The sequence below is a fragment of the Macrobrachium rosenbergii genome, chromosome 42, assembly GCF_040412425.1.
Source record: "Macrobrachium rosenbergii isolate ZJJX-2024 chromosome 42, ASM4041242v1, whole genome shotgun sequence".
NCBI lineage: Eukaryota > Metazoa > Arthropoda > Malacostraca > Decapoda > Palaemonidae > Macrobrachium > Macrobrachium rosenbergii.
In genome coordinates this window covers 19086615-19095621 of record NC_089782.1, presented here as the reverse complement: position 1 = coordinate 19095621, position 9007 = coordinate 19086615, and positions in this window count along the sequence as shown.

Below are 9007 nucleotides of genomic sequence, written 5' to 3'. Positions count from 1 at the left end.
TCGTCAAATTATCATTTCATCGCTTTTCGCGCTAGATTTAGCGCTTTCAAAGATTTTCTGGCGTGAAGATATGGCATTTAACGCGCCCGCGATTTTCAAGCCTTTTTGGATAAATTTTACGCTAAATATAAAGCGTTTTTCATTTCAAATATCATAATAATAATAATAATAATAATAATAATAATAATAATAATAATAATAATAATAATAATAATAATAATAAGGGAGGAGACCTTCCCTAAGGACAATAGCGTTGAAAATAATGGCTGTTTCTAAGACATTCAATTCATATAAAGTCTGGTCTACTCGTCTTAATGTCTGATAATCATCGTGTAGTCGGTATATCAAATTTCCTAAGGACATGTAAAGATTTTCTGTTAAAGAATAAAACTAACACAACAGGAAATCTTCACATGTCCTTTGGAAACTTGATATACCAGCTACGCGTTGATGAAAAGAAGATTGTATGGTGAACAGAGATAACTATACAAATTGAATGCCGTAGAAACAGCCATTACTTCCAATAATAATAATAATAATAATAATAATAATAATAATAATAATAATAATAAGGAAAAGAAGAAAAAATTATATAATAATAATAATAATAATAATAATAATAATAATAATAATAATAATAAGAAGAAGAAGAAGAAGAAGAAGAAGAAGAAGAAGAAGAAGAAGAAGAAGAAGAAGAAGAAGAAGAAGAAGAATGAAGAATATCTGGGGGAGGGATGGCTGAAAGGCCAGTAAGAGGAGACAATCGGTTTGCAAACATTTCCGGAGAAAAACGGGGTTACCAGGAAAGAAAAAATGGCGACCTTCCAAGAGAATGTTTGCTCTCTGTATTCCAGCCTCTCGAATTCACCTTGGGAAAATGGAATGTTGTTTTTATTGTCGTAATTATCATCTTTACTTTCATCTTTAGCATTACTAACAATTATAGTATTATGCGGTATCTTTCTTTTAATTGCGTATTTTTCCCACGTGATAAAAATCAACTTACGATTTTAATGGAACGTTTTCTTTAGCAGACTTGGCTACCATTCCATTACCTGCAGCTTTATCCAAGCGCCCCTATCTTCTATGTACCGTTTATTTCAAGTCAGCCGGTTCATTTTAATTATTACTTTTACTTCTACTGAGTAGCAGATGTTCTTTAGAAGCTCATCATTTTAAAGTGTATCTGATTCCCATGGACAAAAGTACGTCTTATCAATGTTTTTCTTTCCGAAAGGTAGAAGCTTTATCCCTACGGTGAAACCTCAGCTTTCGTCAGAAAATGATGTCAAAATAAGGAGAAGGACCTTCTCGTAGGCCCTCAGACCACTTTACACACATACACACACACACACACACACACACACACACACACACAGACGAAGGCAGATTAACCACCCGAGCTTTGTCGAATTTATCCATAGAACTGGTGTTTCTGACTACAAAATCAACTAGTTTACCCACCTTTAATAATGAAGCATTAATTAAAGTGATATAAGTAGCCATAAACTCCCATATACATATTTCAAACGAGGGTACAACCGAATTATTACAAAGCAAGGACGCAACTTTAATGAAATTTCACTTGCCAAAAGCACTTCACATATTGCAGCGTAATATTATTTAATGTTATTAATGAATTTCATAAACTGGATCTAGCAGAGGATTATTTGTTTGCCTCGCTTTCCGCACACTTACTGATCATGATTTGTACACATCATACGGACGTGATTTTACGGAATATCAAAGTATATCCTTTCATAATTCTGTTTTGGAGACCCAAACCTGCAATTCTGCACATACGAAAAATTAACATTTTTTCTATCGTATGCTACATTAGCATGATAACAAATAATAATACAACACTTCCCCTCCCCCCTTACAATCAAATTAATTTGTCTTCCTTGTCTTACGCTACTTTGCTATACTGCATTTTGATCTTTCAAATCCAAGGAGAATCTTTCTAACCCTTGAGAATATGGTGTCCTCTTGAGACAGACGTCATAATTTGAGAATAAATGTGAACACTGCTTTCGAATAACTTACTTTTTACAGCTATTTCTTTTTTTTTTTTTACTATCATCATCATCGTTTGTAGCACTGATAATGATATTTAGAAAAAATTAATAAACGCAACACTACATTTCATTATCTCCGACTTCTTATCCCATAATAATTATGGGTTTCATTTTGTTCTTATTTTTAATTTCATCTGAGTATGGTGCAACGCATTTACTTGAAATCATCATGGGGGAAATAACTTAAGGAGTTACCTACAGCTTAGGTCTGGGACATCGTTGGGAAGATTTTCGAATACGTATCATAAACTAGTACAGAATAAACCTAGACCTTTAATTTTGTCTCTGAAAGAGGATATTCGCCTTGGATGCACATACATTATATTTTTAGACACATTTTATATATACATAGTGTATATAGATCCAAATATAAATATATCTAAACACACACACACACACATATATATATATATATATATATATATACATATTATATATTATATATATATATATATATATATATATATATATATATATATATATATATATATATATATATTATATAATATATTATATGAATACACAAATGGATTTGCGTGTGCGCGTTTGTCTACATAGTATACATAGGTAATAATATATAAAAATACTGAAACACCTAAACAGTGTATGCAAATTTCCTGGAACAAGCATTGTCAGAACCTCCTAAACCGCAAATTAAATTTGGCAATTAACGCAACATTTTGCATCGCACACTCGAAATTCAATAGAGCAGAAACACAATGGTACTTTCGTGTCCATAGTTTTCGCCCTGGAGCGAATTAAATTCATGTGAGGTAATGGACCTTGACTGGGTCCATTTAATTGTTTTATGCTTGACAAAGAGCGTTATCCTTTGCATTTTGTCCCACAATGTTGAATATTCAAAAAGTCATATCACGTATTAGGTATTCTGAATGTTTTATTATTGGATTCTTTCATATTCAGACGTAAATAACAAAAAAATATTTATTTTCTGCCATTTAATGATTAGCTTTATATATTTTACAATTGTTCATATCCTTCTTTTTGTCACCATTCTCTCATCCCAGCCTCTTTTATCATCTTCGCTCTAATCCTCTTTCTCTCTCATCTTGCGTTTCCTTCTTTTCTTCTCCTTCCCCTTCTCTTTTATCGTTGTTGTCCTGCTCAGCTCTCTCTGTACTCTTCTTATCGTGCCAATCTATCTTCATTCTTCTCCCCCCTCCTTCAACTCTTCTCTTATTATCTGCATTCTGCTCCTCTCTACGTTTTTTTCTCATCTTATCTTGCTTCTCCCTCCTCTCATCTCCACCATCGTCCTCCATCTCCTTTCTTTTTCATTCCTCCTCTTTCCATCCTTCTAAGCACTCCATACACATCGGGAGAAATTTTTTCCTTGCACGAAGCATTCGGACACTTTAGTAACAGCTGCCTCAGACTTTCACATCAGTGAAAGTAACAGTTCCATTTTCAGTAAGAAATCCCTTTTATCTACAGCTGAGCCAGCAATATCTTTACTATTTTCCGTCGCATTTCTATTTTTTAACTTCGTATTTCAAGATAACATATAATCTTTTTTATATTTTATGTATTTTCGGGTCACTTCAATACTGGCCGCAGATTTAGCTAAAAATATTGATCATGAAATTATTTATAAGTGATGTCTATAAATTACTTAAAAGTAACTTTTTGTAGATGGACAGAATATACAATTTAGGTCGAAGACTAAGCGCTGGGACCTATGAGGTTACTCAGCGCTGAAAGGAAAATTTAAAGTAAGGGGTTTAAAAAGGTGTAACAGGAGGAAAACCTCGCAATGCCACTATGAAACAATTGTTAGAAGAGGGTGGAAAGTGAGATGGAGGACAGAATATGAATGGAAGTACAATAAAAGGAATGAAAGAGGTTGCAATCAAGGCCGAAGGGACGCTCCGAAGAACCTTAAGTAATGCCTACAGTAACTTTTTGCAGTACCCTGCCACTCACTCTTTAATTAATAATCACTTACTGACCCCAACCCACACCGATATGAATTTCCGTAGTTCCGAGCGTACAGTAATATGGTCATAAAAAAAAAAAACTGGTAAACAATGTATCACTGCTGACGGTATCTACTCTCTTGCGCTCAGACAATGCATCAAAGGTTTTTATCCACTCCAGTTGCTGTCAAGAATACGCGACAGAGATGGTATCTACTATCTCTCTCTCTCTTTTCGATAGTGCTTGGCTTCTATGCCCCCTCCAGCCCTGATGAATGCTACGTTCAAGATCGCTCCGTATTCGGTGGCAGTCAAATGGGCCTTGTTATTGTGGGGCGGTATATTTATGGCGATGCCTTCTCAGAAATACGGGTGAAACTCTACGGATTCCAAGTACCATGTTTCATTATGCGATAGACGAAAAATTTATTTCTCTCTCTCTCTCTCTCTCTCTCCCTTTCTATATATATATATATATATATATATATATATATATATATATATATATATATATATATATATATATATATATATATATATATATATACACACACACATACAAACCTCGATTCAGGTTCTGAACTCCCAATTGTACGTATTCACTATTCGCTTACAGAGAAATTTCTCTCTCTCTCTCTCTCTCTCTCTCTCTCTCTCTCTCTCTCTCTCTCTCTCTCTCTCTCTCTCTCTCTCTCTCTCTCTCTCTCTCTCTCTCTCTCTCTCGTAGCTGAAGCTCCACAGTTACACGATTTCTTGGAAGCTCATCGAATTCGCGTTTGAATAAAACATCAAACCGCCTCTAAATGCATTAGGCAAGTGCTTGGTTCCCACCCCCTACCTCCCCAACCTGTTTACCCCTTTGCTTCTTTATCCCCCCTTTGGGCTCTTCCTTACCCCTTTAATCTACTCCATTTACCACACACCTTAATCCTCGTTCCATTTTAAAGTAACCCTTATCCTTCCTTACCGTAACATTAGTCCATTAACACTGCTATTGTCTTTACCCCTATAGCTACCTTTTGCTATCTTTTCTCAACACAGAAGTTAATGAGCCGGTAACCAAATGCCCGTTTTTAGCCCGGACCAGAGAGAGAGAGAGAGAGAGAGAGAGAGAGAGAGAGAGAGAGAGAGAGAGAGAGAGAGAGAGAGAGAGAGAGAGAGAGGCCTCCTAACAAAAGAGAAGTTCCCAAGAGAAGCGTTTTGTAATGTGAAGAAATACGGGGTCTTCACTCTATTTGGATTAGGGCATGGTTGTCTTCAAGGTTAGTAAACGCGATACCAATTAATTTCAATGATGTCTGCTGATTTCTATTGGGAATAACAGGCTAATTTCTAATATATATATATATATATATATATATATATATATATATATATATATATATATATATATATATATATATAATATATAATTTTTACATACATACATACATATATAATATATATATATACATACATGCATAATTTATATATATAATATACATGTATATATATATATATATATATATATATATATATATATATATATATATATATATATATATAACTAACAATTTCAGCGGTGAAGGTACACGCAGCTTCCCGCCCTCTCTCCTCTTCTCTTTGTCTCGTGCAGACCTAATGGAAGCCATCTCTTTCTCTGTCCAGCAGCGAAAGTGCAATCTATCTACCTTACGGTGGCGTGACAGCGCCCTTTGACTGGGAGCTTCACCGATAAAGTCACGACAAGCAACAGACGAAGTGAGTAAAGCCATTCGGCCTCACTGGCTGGAAAGCAATTTTCCTTATTGGTTTTTGTTTCGAATATCTTTTCTTATAGTATAAATCTAGCATAAGGCCATTATGGTGATGATGATAATGATGATGATGATGATGATTATTTTTATTATCGAATAGATTAATAAGAACAAGTGTTTCATTTCAAAGAGTTTTTGCCCAAACCCGAAGGGTCTATTCTTAGATAAGAGGCAAAACTGAAGCAATGTCGACTTCAAGATTTTGAACAGCTACAGTATGTGGAAGGGGACCAAAGGGGAGAAGAAAAAAAAAAAAGAAAGCAGAACAACTGTGAACCACGGGGATGCTGTAAAGACCCTCCATTATAGTTCACAGGACCCGCAAAATGTAAGCTCTAAATATTAACCTAGTATGGGTCACAAACGGAGATTTAGCTTGTAGGATTACCTCTCACCACAACAACAATGTATAATAAATGCATAAGACCACATTAATTATTCTCTAAAAGATAGTCTTTGATGAAAGCTTCAATAAAACTTAACAGGTAATATAATAATGTACTGAACAAAATCACAAAAGCTGTTGTGGTTTTCTCGACAGTCATAGTATTATTAGTTTATAAAAAACAATACTTTATTTTATATATATATATATATATATATATATATATATATATATATATATATATATATATATATATATATATATATATATATATATATATATATATATATATATATATATATATATTGCTGAAACATTACGCGTTGGAGTGATTCCAATTGCTATCGATATAAATACAAGCTAATTAATGCGTATGTATAGCTGAGCAAGCACACACAATATACATATTGATGGACATTTACAACCATATTAAAAAATAAAGCTAATGAAAACAAAAGTAAAATAAAAATCACATACAAACAAACGCAAACGCGAACACAAAATAGTCATTAACAGAACCACCTTCGATCCAACCAGCTGACCGAAGTCACAATAAATTTGATCGAAAACGCATTTCCAATAAGCCTCATGGAACAGAAAACGATTCAAACGGCAATTGGGAAGAACAGAATGCATACCGTTACTTTCAGAAACGTCTGTCGGACAAACCCTTACTAGGACGTTGTACATTTCTTGATAATGGGGCGTTCGTTAAGCCAATGCGTTGCTCGCAGTTTTGCTAAATAGCTCAGGCCCTCTTCAACCTTTTGCGTTTTCTTTGTATCAGCTCCCGTTTTCTCTAGTCTTGCAATGAACATTTCCCATTACGACTGATTAATTATTTACCACTGTTAAAAAATACAGCATTTCCATATTTCCATAATTATTCGCAACTGATTCGATAAATTTACTAACCATCATGCCCTCATCTTGGCATGACAACTGTTCCTTCATTTACTCTAAGCCCCTTCCAGGTATATCCTTAGATGTCTCAATCATATCACCATTATGCAGACAGAATTAATAATTCCGGTTTCTCGGGGATTGCCGAGAACTATTCAGGCTTGTGACAGATTAAATGGCATTAAAACTAACGTTAATCCCTTCCAAGCGTCTCAAAGCGCATTTACCTTATCTCGCAACGATTACACATAATTATACTTTTGCAATCTTGATTCGCCTAATTCTTTCATTTAATCTCTTGAATAATAGGCACGGTTCAAGATTTCAGGTTACTTTAAGTACGCAAAGAAAAGGAATGAAAGATATCACGAAGAGAGAGAGAGAGAGAGAGAGAGAGAGAGAGAGAGAGAGCGAGAGAGATCTGTAAGAACTAACAATTACAAATGTCTCACCACAGAACTTACCGAACGACGCTAAAAATAAAAAAAATAAAAAAAGTTTAATCTTTCGCACATCTGGCAACTATATCCTTCCCCTATCCGAGCGGGAAAAGAAGAAAATAAAACGGCGGGAAAGCGAAAACCAATTACTCCTTTACCCGCCCAAAAACCCTTATCATTCTAGAGTCTAGAATATGCAAATCTGGTTACTTTCCTTCCTCGTTCTCCACAATAAAGGAAGCAAATGTCGGCAGCAAGAGAGAATCACAAGAGACGTTTGTGATGGATTAAACGCCTTTACGAACCAAAGTTAGAGCCTTTAATAACAATTTCTAACGATTGTGACTCGTCCGTTACGCAGTTGGTGGTTGTTCACACGGCTAAGCATTTCCGTTTAAATGTGTTGAAACGAACAGACATAAAGAGCCCAGTACTTTATATTTACAGGGCACTAAAGACAAGATTAACAGATTTAAATCGACTAACACTTTAAGATCGGATCATTTATATCACCTTAACACTGTTCCTGCCAAAACTACGTTCTCTGAACAACGGAATTACCCAGAGTATATTTATTAGTTTTCCTTGAGATTACTTTCATCATGAAACGCCCGCGCTCAAACCTACACACACACACATAATACATATATTATATTATATATACATACAGATACTGTGTGTATATATATATATATATATATATATATATATATATATATATATATATATATATATATATATATATTTTAATGGCAGCAGACTGATGTCAATTCCTTAATAAGAAGGTCGACCAGAAAACTCCAAATTAAAATAAAAACAATTACATTAGGAAAAGGGGAACACTGCCTGGATAAAATGATGCCTCCATTTGAAGTTTAAAACCGAATATATCACGGTAGAGCAACCTTAGTGTCTTTGTTTCTTTGCACAAACCGGAAAAACAAACGAGGGGGTAAAAAGAGAGACAGAAAGGAGATCCATTCTATTAATTCTATGGGAACCGTAAATAGAGCTAAACTCATCTTCCCTGATCCCTGTAACCTGTAAACCTCCCCCCAACCCTGCACACCCACAAACCTTTCCATAATTACTAAAGAGCCTTGCACACTTGATTATTTTTCGGAAGCAATATAACCGGTTGTTTGTTTGTTCCTGTCCTCAAGGGAGAAGTCTAATGCGGCACAGAATGGTACCGGGAAAAAGAAATTCAATTAAAAGGGAAAATAATTTTCTTTTAAACTATATGGTGTATTGTATATGTTAATATTACTGCTGTAACGGACATGCAGTGCCGGCGTGCAAGGCGACTCAGAGAGAGAGAGAGAGAGAGAGAGAGAGAGAGAGAGAGAGAGAGAGAGAGAGAGAGAGAGAGAGAGGGGGTTTGAAATTGTTAAACGTAAAGCTTCGTTTAATCGCTTATCTAGAGTAGTTAAAAAATTATTAAGGGATAATTACATCCTATTTAATA